Source organism: Cervus canadensis, chromosome 6, assembly GCF_019320065.1.
Source record: "Cervus canadensis isolate Bull #8, Minnesota chromosome 6, ASM1932006v1, whole genome shotgun sequence".
Lineage (NCBI taxonomy): Eukaryota > Metazoa > Chordata > Mammalia > Artiodactyla > Cervidae > Cervus > Cervus canadensis.
The window spans coordinates 26,562,988-26,582,063 of record NC_057391.1 but is presented as its reverse complement, the minus strand read 5'-3'; the positions used below and the strand labels follow the sequence as shown (position 1 = coordinate 26,582,063).

The window sequence follows — 19,076 nt, the reverse complement described above, 5'->3', positions numbered from 1 at the left end:
GATTCCTGAGTCAGGAAGATCCCCTGGAGGAGGGCATGGCAACCCACTCCAGTCTTCTTGCCTGGAAAATCCCATGGACAAAGGAGCACGGTGGGCTACAGTCCATGGGGTCGCAAAGAGTTAGGCATGACAGAAGCGACTTAGCACACACGCACACACAACCCCTCTTATGAGGACCACTACTCTCGTATGCGGAGAAGGCAATGGCACCCCACTCCAGTACTCTTGCCTGGAAAATACCATGGACGGCGGAGCCTGGTGGGCTGCAGTCCATGGGGTCGTGAAGAGTCGGACATGATTGAGCAACTTCACTTTCACTGTTCACTTTCATGCATTGGAGAAAGAAATGGCAACCCACTTCAGCGTTCTTGCCTGGAGAATCCCAGGGATGGTGGAGCCTGGTGGGCCGCCGTCTGTGGGGTCACACAGAGTCGGATACGACTGAAGTGACTTAGTAGCAGCAGCAGCAGCACTCTCATATGACTGTGTCAAAACCTTTGCGTAAGATGCAGGTTTGGAGAACTTACCCTCTGAGCAGTGTCTGGGATGTGTGCGTGGTCAGGTCTCTAGGAAGCCCTCTTCTTACCATCTGTCCAGCTGAAGAACAGCCATTCTAGGGATTCATTTATTTCTTTAGGTTTCAGAAAAACTTGTTAGAATTCCAAAGTCATTTAATTGAAATAATAGATTCATGTCTAGAGAATCAGAGGACCTGGAGTATTCATTTGCTAGAACTGTCATAATAAAATGCCACAGCCTGAGTGACTTAACAGAAATTTATTTCTCACAGTTCTAGAAGCTAAAACTCCAAGTTCAAGGTGTTGGTCAGTTTGATTTCTCTTAAGGTCTGTCTCCTTGGCTTGCAGATGGCTACCTTCTCTCTGAGTCCCCACATGGCTTTTTCATTGTGTGTACACATTCTGGACGCCTCTCCCTGTTGATATAAGGATGACATTTCTATTTTAGAGGTTCACCCTCTGATCTCATTAGCCTTAATTACCTCTTTAAGGCCCTGTCTTCAAATTCAGCCACATTGAGAGTTAAGACTTCAGCATATGAGTTTGGAGGGAGGACATAATTCTGTCCATAACATTTGATTCTAATCAAGGCCTAACCATACATTAGAGGTGCCAGCTTGGGCAAGTGATTTTCCTGCCCTCCTCATCTATAAAGGAAGGTATAAGGACTAGAACAGTGAATCTCAAACATTGGCATTCATTAGAATCACCTGTATGGCTTGTTGAAACCCAGATTACTGGGTCCCATCCCTGTAGTTTTTGATTCAGTGGACTAAGGTGAGTGAGACTTTGCATTTGAAAACGTTTTCAGGTGGTGGTGGCTCGGGGCCCACACTCTGAGAACCATTAGCATAGAATGGTTTAGCTTTAGCATTCTGTGATGATCCTGTGGGAAAGTCATAACTTACAGCCTTTCTCAACTGGAGTTGCTCCTCTGAATCACATAACCTGAAAGTTGATCTGAGAGGCTGTTTCTCAGTTCTCCAAAGGATGGTGCATAACTTGTACCAATCTAGATGCATAAAAGGGAAGTTCTTTCATCACAGAGAAGGGATGTCTTAGGATATGAAATCTTCGTCCCCTCATGGAAACTCTGTTGAAAAGGACTGATTATTAGAGGTCCACGCATGCTCAGAGGACTCCAGTAATGAACGTTTACTTTTCTCAAGGTGGTGTCCATAGCCTGTAAGAGAGCAGAAACTCTATCTCACTTGTCATTGCCTTCTGTCCAAAAAGGATTTTTTTAAAAATCAAAAGACATTAGAGTTCAAAGAGATTGTAAATTATTTCTAGACCAGAATGCTATTTTTTTAGAAGAGGAAATAGGTTCAAGGATGACCTGCTCAAAGCCACACGACAAATTAGTGGCAGGGCTAGAACTAGAATTGAGGTCTGATGATTCATCTGGCCAGTCCAGGTGCTCCATACCTACTTAGCATGATAAACAAATGATTCAGCAGGACAAGTAAGAGGGACAATAAGGGAGTGGATGGGCAGGGCTTCTGCTTTCCAGTGGAGCAGCAGGTCCTGCCCCCGCAGCTGCCTGGGGTGGATTACATCAGCATTTAGGAAGGGCTGCGTATGTTACATAAACGCTCCTGCTGGGAGCCTTCACTGACTTCTGGCCCCTGCCATCTGCAAATTTCCATAGTGTGGAGTTTAGGAAACTGACAATTAGTTGTGTTGCCTCAATCTCAGTTTTCACAAATCAGGAATAAAATACAAGATAATGAAAGTTATGCTCCTAAAAGAACTTTGTATCCGATGAACGCTGAGAGATGTTCTTTCTTCTCAGTTGAGCTGGGATGTAGTGTTCATTTCTTACACTGACATCAAGCTCTGATACCCGTTTTCTGCTTGATGCATTGATATCTGTTGACTAAGGATTGGAATGTTTTAATAAGGGAGATTTCCATGACCTGCAATAGTTTAAAAAATCATTTCAAGGTACATCTCTCATTGATGTACCTGATATTATCCAGTGGTCTTGATGAGGGTAGTTAGAACCAGTTTGTGTCAGTCAGTTTCCTCTTTCATATTACATTTTCCATCCCCCAAATTCAGAGTCAAAAACAAGATGCTTCCCTTCAGAACTGCAGGATTTTCATTAAAATTTTTTTTTTCCAGCTACCAGAATTTTTGCCTCAGATTTTGGCTCTTATTACAATTGTAATCAAACTATGAATTTCCCAGCCGCATTCTGAGACTCAACCTCAAAACCATTTCCAAAAGACAAAGACATTTCTTGTTGATGTTAACTCACAGCTCAGAGGTTCTGTTCAAATTCTAGCCCCTAGGTCCCTCCTTCTAGGTAATGTCAGAGGACACATGGTGATCTGTTAAGAGGTATTTAGATATAATATCTCAAGGGATTCTAAAGGTGCAGAAGTATAAAACAGAGTTGGTTGTTTTAAATGTTCTGTCTTGCTCCAGCTAATTAAGACAGAAAAAACATCCATAGCAAAGCTCTTTTTGATAATGGAAATGAGGAATTGGAGTCAGGGAATATCATGATTTTCTTACTTTCCCATATATAAGAGCAGTCATCAAGGTAATGCATGGAGCTCTCTTTACTGGGAGTGCAGTATTTTATAGCATCATCATGGTATAAGTAAAGTCTACTTCCACAGGTCCTCTGAAAGTTCTGAGTTCTTTAAAAAAAGGGGATAGCTCTTTGCTTCCCCGCAAGTTCCCAGTTTCCCTCACCTGCCCTTTGTTGTCAAATGAAAAATAAAAAATAGCCTTTCTTTTATTCCCTTTCTCCTTTGAAGGCTAACAAACACCTCCTTTTGTGTTTTTTCCTCTGTACTGCCTTCTCTGTGGTACCTCCTGCTGAATCACACAAGAGAATTTATTTTGGGCTATTTTGTCACTATTTTTTGCTCTCCCTCACTCCCCTAGTTTGACTTCCCAGAAGCTTACACTTCCATCTTTTGAATTTTTCTGCCCTTTCCATCTTCAGGGTGATTTGTGATCATCCTTGCCTTTTTTTTTTTTTTTTTTTTTACTGTCTCAGGAAAAGAGATTTCTCCTTTAAGTGAAAAAACTTTTTTTTTTTTCCTTTTAGTATTTTATTTCCTGTCCACACATTTTGAGATTTTCAAAATAGTTGGACATTTATTATTATCTTCTATCCCCATTGTTTTGATTTCACTTTTCAGGTGAAGTAACCAGGAGTCATGCCATCCCAGGAATAGAAGCAAGCTTTTGCCTCAGTGTCTGATTATCTGGCCCAGTTGCAGACAGCTTGACTACTTAATCAAAAAGATGTCTTAGGTGTTTGCATTTTTCCTGTGCAGTAGTAATTTGCGGTAACCTCTGGCTTTGGAGCATGATTAGGGAAATGGAGAAAGGTTAAGATTTCCAAAAGGGGAAGCTTCTAGCAATCTTATTTTAAGATTCAGAAAGTTCTCTGAGGAAAAAGTCCTGAAATGTTATTGCGCGCTTGCTTATATTCAAAAATACTTATTCACCTGCAGGAATTTTTATTGTTGCTTTTTACAAAGCAGTATTACTGCCCAGTAATGAGAAGTTACCCATCAACCAAAGAGAGAAAACTCTTTGCCTTTATTGAAGGTGACGTTTCCATCCATCCTTGTAAACACCCACTGAAAAAGGCAACTCCACTGACTTAGTTTAACATTGTACCTAGTACCAAAATCTGCCAAATGGCTGAACAGATGTGTCTTGGTAGTACTGAGTTGAGCAATGAAAAGTTATTGCTTCCTAGAACATATTTCCCAGTACTGACCATGTTCCAAATGAAGGCTGAAATTAGGAGAATTAGACCCCACTGTGGCTGTATCCACACTGGCAAGCGTTTCCTAACAAAGCTCTCAGTTCTCCATTTGCTTGTTTTTAACATATTAATTCTTAGTGGACACAATTTGTTTCCAAAAGAAGTTTTAGTATCAGCCATTTCATATAGAAAAAAAAAAAAAGTTTATTTTCCCAGGCAAAATATTTTTTCCAGGTGGCACTTAAAACCACTGGTTTCAAAACATTTCTCAAATGTTTCCACTCAACTCTGAAGACTGGTTCTGGGTTAAAGACTTGCTGAGCACATTTAATACAAGCATTTTGAAGATGGTTTCTTTAGACAAAGTGATCTATTTTCTATTCATTCTACTTTCAGTTGAGTTATTAAATCTATGGCCACTAGAAAGCTGAAGTGGATGAGGAGGAGGGTTACAAGGTGTGACTTGATATACAAAATAAAAGAGCAAGACTTATAAAGGTCATATTTAATAAGTGTAAAAGCCTTGGTCTTAGGCATGACTACTCTCGCATAGGATGACAAAAGTCTGGATGCTGTAGCTTATTTTCAGAGTTTTATTGTTGAAATCTACCTTCCCAATCCTCCCCACATTTTATAGATATGAAAGAAGAGTTCAGAGATGTGAAATGATTTCCCTAAATTTGCACCGTTGATAAACAGCACAACCAGAAACAGAACTCCTGTTTCTTGGGTTCTGATTCATTTCTTTTTCTTTTTTTTTCATTGTTGCTTTTTTCAGTATGAAGCAACTGTGTGATATAGTGTCTAAAATATATGATGCAGTCAGGTAAGAGAAGAATAGAGCAGAGTGTAAACTTATCTATTCTCAACAGTCAGCTTATGCATTCAATAAATATTTATTGAGTAGCTGCTGTAAGTCATGAATTATGCTAGACATAGTATTAAAAATGGCTATTCAGGATGTCACTGAACAACTATTTTGTAATTTTGAATCACATTGACAATTCTGGGGGTGCTGTGGTTAGTCACTCAGTCGTGTCCGACTTTTTGTGACCCCGTGGACTGTAGCCCGCCAGGCTTCTCTATCCATGGGATTCTCTGGGCAAGAATACTGGAGTGTGTTTTCATTCCCTTCTCCAGGGGATCTTCCCAACCCTGGGATCGAACCCAGGTCTCCTGCATTGCAGGCGGTTTCTTTACCATCTGAGCCACCAAAATTCCATCAGAATTTTGGGGGAAATATCTCCGAACTCCTAAGAATAAAATGGCTGTCTCATGAGGTAGTGTGGTCCCTGTGTCCAGCCAGGAGCTGCGTAACCACCAGGTGGAGATTCAATAGAGCATTTCTGCCATGAATGACGTTATAGCTTAAAATCTTACTTGAGCAGAGGAGAAGGTAATAGGACAGAGGAGAGTCTCAGACTTCATTCTCTGTCAAGTGTGGGCTCAACCTGGGTCCTGGCAGAACAACCTACGTCCTGGTGCACAGATATCTCCAGAATTGCGAGCACCTCATTTCATCAAGTCACATGATATTCAGGAGAAAATACATTTTTTAGTTTTGAAAATGTTTCAAATTACAAATTTAATGTTCTCTGTTTATAGAAGTTCAAACATGACATAAATCCATGCATACAATTATTTATCACATCATCCTCCTATAGAGTTTGGAGTGCATTTCTCCAAATAGTTTCCCCTGAATATACTAACATACATTATTATATATAACTAATATATTAGTATATTAGTTACTATATTATTAGTAATATAATAACATATGTATAATTTATATATAACATTAATGTATTCCCTTCATGAATAAAAATCAAATTACTTTATACTGAGTTTGCAACTTTTTAAACTTAATTATCTTAGATGGTTTTCCATGTTAGTATATTTAGTTTAAGAGGCTATGTAGCATTCTATTGAATGGGAGTCTCATAATCTAAAATTATCTTTTATATTTTTTTCTATTTCTAGAATAGTAATACTATACCAACTTGTAAAGGATGTCATTTTCTTTTTTAAAGATAAAGGTGACAGGTGATTTTTGGAATATGGGAAAGAGAACAAAGCTTTCTTGTTGTGTGTGTGTGTGTGTTGGGGTGAGAGAGACGTAACTGATGGGGTCATAAAAATTTACTGAAAAAAAAGGAGATTGTAATTTCTGGGCAAACGGTGACATTCTGTTGTTTTTACCTAAAACGGTTTCAGCACCGTGCTACTGAAATGAATGGAGTAGATCTTCTTGTCATTATTTACCTTCATCCTTAAATAAAATATGCACCAAAGTATGGCAGTACCCTAGGGAGCCACAAGACCAGGAACCCCAGAATCACTTGGAAGGGGCACGCAGTGATTATTCAAGGATTTACTTCCTAATTTGAATAATTGTATCCAGGGAAATGTTTCAACTATTGATATCCAAATGTAAGAATTGACATGGGTTTAACTGTATAAGGTTAGAATTCTTTAAAATACGCGATTTTGGGGGTATATCCTGTCATAATTAGAAATCCTATTGACATCAGAAAAACATGGTATGCAAGGTTCCCCTGTAACTCCCTCTTGATAAAATACCGGAAAGAGCCAGAGGCAACCAGCATAATCATATTGCTTTACTGGTAAATGCCCTAAGAAAATAGTGTGCCAGAAGACAAATTAGTGTTGTGGATTTTTTTTCCATAAGCTTTATTTTTCAGAACAGCTTTATATTTACAGATAAAAATGAGTAGATAGTACAGAGTTCCCATATTACTCCCCTTCCCCCTCACGCTGCTGCTGCTGCTAAGTCACTTCAGTCGTGTCCGACTCTATGCGACCCCATAGATGGCAGCCCACCAGGCTCCCCCGTCCCTGGGATTCTCCAGGCAAGAATTTATAAGAATTTACAAGAACACTAGAAATTACAGAAATTACTAGAAATTACAAGAACACTGGAGTGGGTTGCCATTTCCTCCTCTAATGCATGAAAGTGAAAAGTGAAAGGGAAGTCACTCAGTCATGTCCGACTCTTAGTGACCCCATGGACTGCAGCCCACCAGGCTCCTCCGTCCATGGGATTTTCCAGGCAAGAGTACTGGAGTGGGGTGCCATTGCCTTCTCCTCCCCCTCAGAGTTTCTTCTATTATTAGCATCTTACATTAGGATGGTCCATTTGTTACTGTTAATCAACTGATATTGATACCTTATTATTAACTAACATCCATAGTTATTCAGATATCCTTAGTTTTTACCTAATGTTCTTTTTCTGTTCGAGGATCCCATCCAGGATTCTACATTACATTTAGTTGTCATGTCTCCTTTACATTTCTCATGACAGTTTCTCAGACTTTGTTGTTGATGACCTTGACAATTTTGAGGCGTACTCATCAGGTATACTGTAGAAGGCACCTCTATTGGAATTTGTCTGGTGATGTTTTTCTTGTGTTTAGGCTGTGGTCCTGAGTTTTTGAGAGGAAGATCACAGAGGTGAAGTGTTGAGTTCATCACATCATATCAAGCGTACATGTTATCAAGATGATTTATGACTCATGGTGCTGACCTCGATCAGCCGGCTGGTGCAATGTTTGTCAGATTTCTCCACAGTCAAGGTGCTTTTTACCTGGCTATCCACATTGTCATCTTTGGAGGGAAGTCAGTATGCACAGTCCACACTCAAAGAGTGGGGAGTTATACTCCACCTCCTTGAGGGTGGAGCATCTACATAAATTATTTGGAAGTTTCCTGCATAGATTTGTTTCATCTCCCCCTTTATTAATGCATTCACTCATTTACTTCAGTGTGAAACAATGCAGTGATCCCCAGTCTTTTTGGCACCAGGGACTGTTTTTGTGGAAGACAGTTTTTCCATGGACTGGGGTTGGGGGGATGGTTTTGGGATGAATCAAATTAATTAAATTTATTGTGCTAAGGATAATCTGTATTTGCAGCCACTCTCCAGTGCTAGCATCACCTTCTCAGCTCTACCTTGGATCATCAGTCGATTTTCACAAGGAGCACGAAACCTAGATCCCTCACGTGCTCAGTTCACAATAGGGGTTGTGCTCCTGTGAGAATTTAATGCCACCAGTGATCTGACAGGTGGTGTAACTCAGGTGGTAATGTAAATGATGGGGAAAGGACCCCTGGAATAATGGATATTTGTTTTATACCTTGAGTTATAATCCGGTATCACTTTGTTTTGTTGCTTATATTATTTCAGCTCTTGGTAGCTCTTTCAGTTGGCTTCTGTGCTCTTTTGACATACCCCTGTCATTTTATTTTCCCAGTAGTCATGTATGGATGTGAGAGTTGGACTATATAGAAAGTTGAGTCCCAAAGAATTGATGCTTTTAATCTTTAGTGTTGGAGAAGACTCTTGAGAGTTCCTTGGACTGCGAGGGGATTAAACCAGTCAGTCCTAAAGGAAATCAGTCCTGAATATTCATTGCAAGGACTCTTGCTGAAGCTGAAACTCCAACACTTTGGCCACCTGATGCAAATGGCAGACTCATTGGAAAAGACCCTGATACTGAGAAAGACTGAGGGCAGGAGGAGAAGGGGACGACAAAGGATGAGATGGTTGGATGGCATCACCAGCTCGATGGACATGAGTTTGAGAAAACTGCAGGAGTTAGTGATGGACACGGAGGCCTGGTGTGCTGCAGTCCATGGTGTCACAAAGAGTCAGACATTACTGAGCAACTGAATTGAACTGAGTGAAAAATTTGTTTCTATCCATCCACCATCGATTTACTTAATGGCTCACTTCTGGTCTGCACATATAACAATATCAGAATTGTTGACCCTTTGTTTCCCTGTGGGAAACAACTAAGTCAACCAGAGTACAGGGCCATGTGCAGTTCATTTTGCCTTTAGTCTTATAGACTTGATTCATTTCCAAAGTTACAAGGAGCAGTATCTTCTCTGCACTCCTCAATAAGTTTGTTTCATACATTTGCAATAAAATTAGATTCTCATTGTCATCATCTTCATTCCTTTTTGATGTTTTCTCATCCTCTAAATGGTTTTTCTAAATGTGCATGCATTAAGATTCACTTTTTATGCTATAAATTTCAGTAGGTGTTGACAGATGCTTAGTATCATATATCCACATTATAGTATCGTACAGAATAGTTTTATCACCCTAAAAATCCCCTGTGCTTCATTTCACCCTTCCTCCTCTGAAGCCCTGGCAATCACTGATCTTTTCACTGTATCTGTAGTTTTGGCTTTTCCAGAAGGCCGTATGTGTAGTTACAATTATCTAGTAGGTGACCTTTTCACACTAGTTTCTCTCAGTTAGCAAAGTGCGATTAAGATTCCGCCATGTCTTTTTGTGGCTTGATAGCTCTTTTAATTTTTTTAGTGAATAACATTCCATTGGATGGATGTATCCTAGTTTATCCATTCACCTATTGAAGGACATCTTGATTGCTTTCAGTTTTGGCAATTGTGACTAAAGCTGCTATTAATAATATTCATGTGCAGGGTTTTATGTAGACAAAGTTTCAAATCAATTCAGTAAATACGTAAGAGCGTGAATGCTGGACTGGATGGTAAGACTATGTTTACTTTGTAAGAGGCTGCCAAACTGTCTTCTAGGGTGGTGGTACCACTTTGCATTCCCAGCAGCAATGAGTGAGACTTCCTGTTGTCTGGCAGCCTTGCCAGCATTTGTTATGTCAGTTTTCTGGGTTTAGCTATTCTAATAGGTGTGTGGTGGCATCTCGTTGTTTTAATTTCCAATTCCTAATGACAAATGATGATATGCAACTATTCATAGTGCTTTTGACCATCTGTTTATCTTCTTTAGGTGTCTGTTGAGATATTTTATCCATATTTAATTGGGTTGTTTGTTTTCTTTTTTTGTTTGTTTTCTTATTGTTGAGGGCTTTTTTTTTTTTTAAGCCATGCAGAATCTTAGTTCCCTGGCCAGGAATCAAACCTGTGCCACTTCATTGGGAGCACAGTCTTAACCAGTGGACTGCCAGGAAAGTCCCTATTGTTGAGTTTTTTTTTTTTTTAATTTTTTTATTAGTTGGAGGCTAATTACTTCACAACATTTCAGTGGGTTTTGTCATACATTGATATGAATCAGCCATAGATTTACACTTATTCCCCATCCCGATCCCCCCTCCCACCTCCCTCTCCACCCGATTCCTCTGGGTCTTCCCAGTGCACCAGGCCCGAGCACTTGTCTCATGCATCCCACCTGGGCTGGTGATCTGTTTCACCATAGATAGTATACATGCTGTTCTTTTGAACATCCCACCCTCACCTTCTCCCACAGAGTTCAAAAGTCTGTTCTGTATTTCTGTGTCTCTTTTTCTGTTTTGCATATAGGGTTATCGTTACCATCTTTCTAAATTCCATATATATGTGTTAGTATGCTGTAATGTTCTTTATCTTTCTGGCTTACTTCACTCTGTATAAGGGGCTCCAGTTTCATCCATCTCATTAGGACTGGTTCAAATGAATTCTTTTTGACGGCTGAGTAATATTCCATGGTGTATATGTACCACAGCTTCCTTATCCATTCATCTGCTGATGGGCATCTAGGTTGCTTCCATGTCCTGGCTATTATAAACAGTGCTGCGATGAACATTGGGGTGCACGTGTCTCTTTCAGATCTGGTTTCCTCAGTGTGTATGCCCAGAAGTGGGATTGCTGGGTCATATGGCAGTTCTATTTCCAGTTTTTTAAGGAATCTCCACACTGTTTTCCATAGTGGCTGTACTAGTTTGCATTCCCACCAACAGTGTAAGAGGGTTCCCTTTTCTCCACAGCCTCTCCAGCATTTATTGCTTGTAGACTTTTGGATAGCAGCCATCCTGACTGGTGTGTAATGGTACCTCATTGTGGTTTTGATTTGCATTTCTCTAATAATGAGTGATGTTGAGCACCTTTTCCTATTGTTGAGTTTTAAAAGTTCTTGTTATACATCTTTAGATACAGATCCTTTTATCAGATTTGTGTTTTGCAAATATTTTCTCCCATTCTGTGCTTGTCTTTTCATCCTCTTAACAGTGTCTCTCACGTGTTGTTAAGTTTCATCACCATTTTTTTTAGTCTCAAAGAACAGCTTTAGATTTGAAGCCTTCTGGTGGTAAACAAGATCAGTTGTTCTGATACAGCCAATACTTTCTCCCTCCCCTTCCTGTCTTGATATCCACTGTTCCAGATTCTCCCTGCCAGACCAAGCCCACCACACTTTGGAGTCTCTTGCATTGACTTAACTGGGCTGAAGCTGTGGGGAAGTAGGTACAAAAAACTCAAGAGATTTGATGCTTAGTTCTGGCTCTGCTTATTGCTGGCTCTGTGGCTTTAAAAAGATAGTGGTATTCCTTTGATTCTCAATTACTTTGGCTCTGGTACCCTGTATGTATGTGTGTGTCTATGCTTCCTCTGATACTCTTTTGGCTAATAGTGTATACGATATTATTCACAGGCAAAAGCTTTAGTGTCAAAGCTTTTGATTAGTCTCACTGAGGCTTAAGGTTGGCTACTACAATTAGTCTTTTTTAAAAATTGAGGCACAGTTGGATTTCCCTGGTGGTCCAGTGGTTAAGACTCCAAGTTTCCACTGCACATATGTGATACCTGGTTGGAGATCCAAGAACATGCATGCCATGCAATGTGACCAAAAAAAAAAGAAAAAATTGAAGTAGAACTGATTTATATTTCAAGTGTACACCAAAGTGATTAAGTTATGTATACACACACACATATATATATATATATATATTCTTTCTCAGATTCTTTTTCATTATAGATAATTGCAAGATACTGGATATAGTTTTCTGTGCTATACAGTAGTTCTTGTTGTTTATTTTATATATAGTAGTACGTTTCTGTTAATCCCAGACACATAATTCCTAATTTATCCCTCTCCCTTTTCTACTTTGATAACCATAAGTTTGTTTTCTAAGTCTTTGAATCTGTTTTGTAAATAAGTTCACTTGTATCATTTTAGATTCTACATACAAGTGATATTATATGATAATTGTCTTCATCTGACTTACTTCACTTAGTATGATAATCTCTACATCCAGGCACGTTTCTGCAAATGTCAGTATTTCATTCTTTTTTGTGGCTGAGTAGTATTCCATTGTGTTTATGTACCAAATCTTCTTTATCCAGTCATCTGTTGATGGACATTTAGATGACTTCCATGTCTTGGTTATACAGTTAGCTTTTGAAGCAGAAGCCTGTCCTACTTCTGTTCTTGCATGGTGGTGATTTAAAGAGTCAGTGTTAAAGCTGTCACTGGATCATGTCTAAAAAATATATAAAAGCAACAGTAAGTGTCTCATTTAACACATCAGGATTTTGTGGACCCATTTGTTTTTCTCTTAGAATATTATATTTAGCATTGGTTATAAACATCACCTAGACCTAAATGAACTTTCCTTTGGAAAATGCTTCTCAAAATGTAGAACCTACTCTATAGGTCTTCTTCTGACATTGTTATACCAAGTAGAAAGGTTTAGAACCGCAAAACCCAGTATTATTTCATCATCTTCATTCTTCTGAGATATATAAATATATCTTTTATTTAATTTGAATTTCAGTAAGAATAGCCTTATTTGGAAGGTAGCAATGTACAGTCAAGTCTGGTTTTTTGCCTTGGTAAGATATTTCTGTTATTCCTTTTGCCAAAGGAAGCAGCTGAAAGATTTTAAGGAGAATATTGATGTTTTTATGTCTTTTTAAAAGAACTTACTCTTGATGGTGCAAAAGATATATTATGGGGACAAGAGTGGAAACAGGGAAACACATTAGAGAATGATTATGATGGGCAAGACTAGAAAATGGCTTGTACCGGTGGAGGTAGAGAGACAGCATCAGAGTTGGTGCCTATTTGGGAGGTTGGGCTAAGTAGACTTGCTGAGAGATTGAGTGTGATTGGTGGTTGGTGGGATAAGACCACCAACCACCCTGATTCAACCAATACTGTCCCAGTTTTAGCATGGGTCATATTAGTAGGGGATTATACCCTCTTTAAAATCAGACATTGGATTAATATATCATGAAGGTTCTTCTTGGCTCTAAATTGTGTGTTACTGTGATTCTGTGAAATACTACTTTTAAAGCAGTTTTCCCCCAATTAATAGAAAGTTTTTGCCAGGGCCAGGGCAGGCACTTGAGGCAAAGTCTCCTCTATAAGAATAACATATCCCCCCTCACCCCATAACATCTATGTGAGAGAGAGTTCTTTCCCATAAGGGAGCTTTAGCGTCTATAAAAGAAATAGCTTTCTAACTGTATAGCCCTGGGAAATGGAAAACTGTGACTCCCCACTTCTGAGACATCTTTGAAGAGCCGTTTGGACATCCATTCATCTGAAGGCTGCTCAGAATCAAAGAAAAGGTTGACATGACCTTCTGAGAGGCAAATGGTTTGAGTTCTATAGCAAAAGAAGATGGCAAATGCAAAATTTAATGACTGTTTATTGTCATTACCCAAGATAAATGTTTAACATTCCACTTTCTCAGATACAGGTGACGTCCATGAAAATCCTCAGAGATGCATTTGACCTTGAAGCTATTCAATTCAACCTCTCTGCAGCACCTGCCAAGAAATCATTTGTGAAATAACCATGTAGTAAGATGCTCATTTGTTAGTATCTTATCCACTCAGTTCTAATCCTTTCTTTGGAATCTGGTCTGCCCCCACCTTTTATGATATAGCACTGCTTTCTATTTGCTTTTCTTTCTGCAAACTGCACACATTAAGTGCAAACATTTTGACTAATGCCATGTGTGAAGCCCTGAAACTACCCATGGGGAAATATCTGGAGTCTTTTCAAATCCTGTAAATGAGAGCATCTTTACAAAAAAGAACTGCTAGGTGTCAAGTAGCACTTCATAATGCAGCTCTTGACTTATTATTTGAAAATGTGAGGCCTTTCATCTACTTTGCAAACCTGCTCTGGAATTGATTCAGTCAGCTTTCTGAGTGTGGCAGGAAATTGTGGTACAGGAATGGGGGTGGGGAGTAGTTTCTTACTAACTCTTACATATGAAGCTTCAATACTTTGGGCACCTGATGTGAAGAGCTGACACATTTGAAAAGACCCTGATGCTGGGCAACATTGAGGGCAAGAGAAGAAGGGGACAAAAGAAGATGAGAAGGTTGGATGGCATCATTGACTCAATGGACATGAATTTGTGCAAACTTGGGGAGATAGTGAAGGACTGGGAAACCTGGCCTTCTGCAGTCCATGGGATTGCGAAGAGTTGGACATGACTGAGCGGCTGAACAGCGAAGAACAATAACTCTTACATATACTCTCTATAAAATAAGGAGATCTTCCTTTCAGGGAAGAGTTTCTCCAGGCTGAGCTGGAAGTGTACCCTGTCCTGTGATCCTTGATTTCCCTAGAAATTCACAGGTAAAGGAGCTGGACTTCATTGGCTAGTCTGTGACAGAACCACCTTTGAGCACATTGACCACGTACCCTGACAGCCAAGAGCGTGGCATTAGCAGGCAGGCTTATCATCCTTATATCTTCTAAAAGAAGCATAGGATTTGGAAAATTGTGTTTTCAATATTTAATCATGAAGGTTTCTAACTTGTGATCGTTTAATGGCAAGGAGAATAAAACATGCTTATAATAATAGCTAATATTTATTTTGCATCATGCAATACCTCATTTATTACCCTCCTATTGCCACTGTGAAGTATGTTATTAGCTTCATCAAATAGATGAGGAAACTGAGGTTTGGAAACTTTAGGATGTTTGTCCAGGCTCTTTCTGCTGATGAGCATTAGAAATGGGTTTGCTGCTACTCTGGCTACCCCATAAGACAATCAAAGCCAGGATTATCTTCTCTTCTGCCATATTTGCTCCTGGGATATTACAAAACCAATCTTAATCCAGTCATGAGACATCTAAAGGGTCTGGACCCCTCAGGCTGGTGTTTCTCCTACTGCAGCTGCATTTGTGGAGCCCCTTGGTCACTTGAACTGCCAGAAGGAAACGGCTGCCTCTCACCCTGTTCTTCTGGTCTGGGCAGCACTGATGCTAGTGGTACCCAATCGTGCTGAGATGCCCAGGACGAGAGCTTGATATCTCCTGGTACCTGTGCTGACCAGGTTCCCACCACCTCACCTAGCTCAGTTATGGGACTTTCTCTCCCTTTTCCTTTGAAATTATTCATTTATTTATTCATTCAGTAGTTACTGTTGAGTACCCGCTTCATTCAGGACCCTGTTGTAGATACTGTGAGGGACACAAGCATAAGACCTGCAGCTGGGACATTTGGCTGGAGAGGCCTAGCAGGTGGATAGCAGAGCTGTGCTTGAATTTGGGAGACAGATGAGGACTGTAGCATAGATTTGTAAGTCGTATATATGATGAGGTTCGAGGAATCTAAGTGAAGCAGTGTGACTTACTGGAAACAACCCAGAATTTGAAGTAAGAAGGTCTATGTTAAGGTTTCATGTCTCTCTATTCCTGAATGGTTGACCTCTGGCAATCTATATAATCTCAACTAAACTCAAGATTCCTTCTCTCTCAAAACAGAATAATTATCATTTCTACTTCACAGCTTTGTCACAAGGAAAGCAATAAAATACTCTGACATTCTGTTCATGTTCTATCATGATTTGTGGCATTGTTATTATTACAGTTACTGTCATTAACAAGTGAGAAAAACAAAAGTAGTTGAGGGTGCATCTTCATGGAATCAACCCCCTGGTTACTGGCTGTCATTTTTGAGGTGGGCTTAGAAGTTTGAATTTGAATTTGTAGACCTTTCTCTATGGATAGATGCAATGGTACAGTCAGAAGAAACAATGATAGTTAAGAATACATCAAAATAAAATGTATAGAAAAAATTGTCATATGTTCACTCTGAATTTTGGTTTCTTCCTTAGTAAAATGGAAATGATTATATAGTCAATACATATATGTTTATTTTGAGAATAAATGAAATTTAAAATGTGTATATAAAGCCTCTTAGTATAGTCATTGCCCATAATAACAATGCAAGACATTGGCCCAATGACAGCTTAGAACAGTCTGGTGTCACGATGGTTGGTTAACGCTGCCACTTGCTTTGACCACTTACTCGAGTGTTAGTCCCTCAGCTCTCCCATCTGTATATAGATGGTTTATTGTGACAGTGCTTGCCACATAGGAAGCATCCAATCAGGGTATATATTATTAACATAAGTCTGTATATTGAGTTAGTGTGAGAGTTGAGATTCTTGGAAGCTAAATACTTAGACAGATGGGAACAAATGGGAATTTCCCACCTGTTTTTTCCATTAGTCAGGATCAGTTGTCTAGACTGGTAGGAAGTTAAGACCTGCTTCTGACTATTCCTATATTCAACAGAGCCTGAGACAAAGGACCTAGAAAAGACAGGTAGACCTGGAATTGCCACAGGTGAGCTTTTTATAGGTAAAGATGAGAAACAGTAGTAAAAGTAGAATTTATTGCCCAAAATTGTGTAGGCAAAAGGAAGGATTGGCTCATTTCACTCACTTGAAAGACTGTAACCAAATAAAATATTAAATTTATGGGCTTATGGATTCATTAACTTCAGTAAGCATCATAGTCAGGCTGTCAAACAACCAGAGATTTTAACTCCAAAACAATAATTAGAGTGATGGATTGTTATGGTAAGTCACAGTTTGTCAAAAGTAATTTATGAAAGCTATTGTTATAAGTTTATGTAAGAAGTCTTTAGTTGTATTCATTATATCAGAAGCACTAGAATCTTTCTGGAGGGGCTTACTCTTAGCAAATCTGAGAATGTTTTTGTTAAAATCTGGTGATTTGGTGATTTCTCAAATTGAAGTATGTACAATGCTGCTGCTGCTAAGTCACTTCAGTCGTGTCCGACTCTGCGCGACCCCATCCCTGGGATTCTCCAGGCAAGAACACTGGAGTGGGTTGCCAACAATAGACCACTAGAATTGGACTGAATGAATGATAAAAATATCATCAATCTGTAAAGCTAGTCTGTTTTTAAAAGGTGTTATCTTGAACTAGATTATCAGCTCTTAGCCTTTACTGAAGGAAGACTTACTTTAGAAATGAATTTAATAATAGCAGCTTATACTTCCTTAGTAATGCTACTGACGTCTGTGATTCTGTTTCTTAAGCCTGGCAGAGCTTCCTCCCTGGACAAGCAGGCTGGGGGGCTCTGGGCCCAGCCTTGGCGCCTGAGGGTCTGGGCTGAGGGTGGGGTCAGGCAGAGCTGATCACAATACATCAATCAAGGTGATCTGAGAGGATGTTGGGGGTGTGTTGGAAATCACAATCCAGGGAGCCCTTCTGAAGAGGCTCCTGGGAGGGGACCAAGACGCAGGGTGGAGGCAGGGACACAAGTTCAGATCAGGAGAGTGTGTGGAGACTGCCCTGGTGGCCCAGTGGTTAAGAATCCATCTGCCAATGCAGGGGACGTGGGTCCAGTCCCTTATCTGGGAAGATCCCACAGGCCACAGAGCGCCTAAGCCCATGTGCTACAACTACTGAGCCCATGAACCACAACTACTGAAGCTCGTGAACTCTAGAGCCTGTGCTCTGCAACAGGCAAAACCGCTGCAGTGAGAAGCCCGCACATGGCAACTAGGGAGTAGCCCCTGCTCACTGCAGCTAGAGATAGGCTGTGCACAGCTTGAAGACCCAGAACAGCCAAAAAAAAGGGCGCTGTTGTTGCAAGGTGGGGTCTACAGTTGTTGCATTTGGAGAAAACAAACCACAAAAAAAAAGCATGTGAACCTGGGTAAGGAATGAAGGGGAGAGAGTCCGCTGAGTCACTGGGATGGGGTCTCAGACACCTAGGACACTTGCAAGCCTTCACAAGCTCTGACATCTGGAAAGACAACCTTTCTTCCTAGTCTTAAGAAATTGTTCAGTAGATAAGACTGAGGTTTACTCTCCAGGCACCAAGGCAACATTTAACTTCCCTCTTACTTCGCATAAGATAAGCATCTAATAAATGGTAGATTGTAACAGTTATGATGGAGAAGGCAATGGCACCCCACTCCAGTACTCTTGCCTAGAAAATCCCATGAACAGAGAGGAGCCTGGTAGGCTGCAGTCCACGGGGTCGCTACGAGTCGGACACAACTGGGTGACTTCACTTTCACACATTGGAGAAGGAAATGGCAACCCCCTCCAGTGTCCTTGCCTGGAGAATCCCTGGGATGGAGGAGCCGTCTATGGGGTGACACAGAGTCGGACACGACTGAAGCGTCTTAGCAGCAGCAGCAGCAACAGTTATAATGTGGAAAGATAGGATTTCAGGGGCCACAGTTTAGCAGAGTCACTGATTATCATGTAGTCTAGTCCAGATGCTTCTTTAGAAAGGAGTGAGTCCTCTGCCTCATGACTTTGTCTGATTCTCTTGGATGGGTCTTTAGGAAGTGGAAGGTGTGTCCTGTCCTTCTTTCTGTCCTGCCTGCCTTTACTTGTCTGTTTGCTGCCACTATCTTTGTTTTCTCACCATGTGGCCTGGTACCTGACATGTGTAGTGTTTGCAGCGAAGAGAGATCTAAAAATGTTGAAAGAGGGCCTCGCCCTCCTTTTCTGATACTTAATCAGGCCTGTATTATTTAGGTACCACCTACTGTACTTCTTTAAGATGACATCAGCTCTGTTCTTGAATGATCTGAGAAGGAGCAACAAATAAGATCCACCCACCAAACAAGCAAACAAGACCCCCTGCCCTGGTAGGGACTTACTTATTTGAGGAAACTTATTTGCCACATTGCTCTTGCTTGCTTGACAAGAGAAATGTAAGGCTGTGTAGATCGGAGAGTGATCTGGGCATCACTGTCATCCCCGAGGGACCTGCATGGCACCCTATATTACCCTA

At 40.3% G+C, this 19,076-nt stretch overlaps 1 protein-coding gene and 1 long non-coding RNA gene across 3 annotated transcripts in view; one reads left to right on the top strand and one right to left on the bottom strand.

Annotated features, from left to right (window-relative positions):
- RYR3 (ryanodine receptor 3) overlaps positions 1-19,076 on the top strand; it is a 547,151-nt gene that overhangs the window by 26,835 nt on the left and 501,240 nt on the right. The window lies entirely within an intron of this gene.
- LOC122443338 lies at positions 276-18,468 on the bottom strand. The gene is made up of 3 exons (XR_006269981.1): positions 18,338-18,468; positions 13,623-13,625; positions 276-317 (listed from the first exon to the last, which is right to left on the bottom strand). It is a non-coding gene; the product is annotated as an uncharacterized LOC122443338 (long non-coding RNA).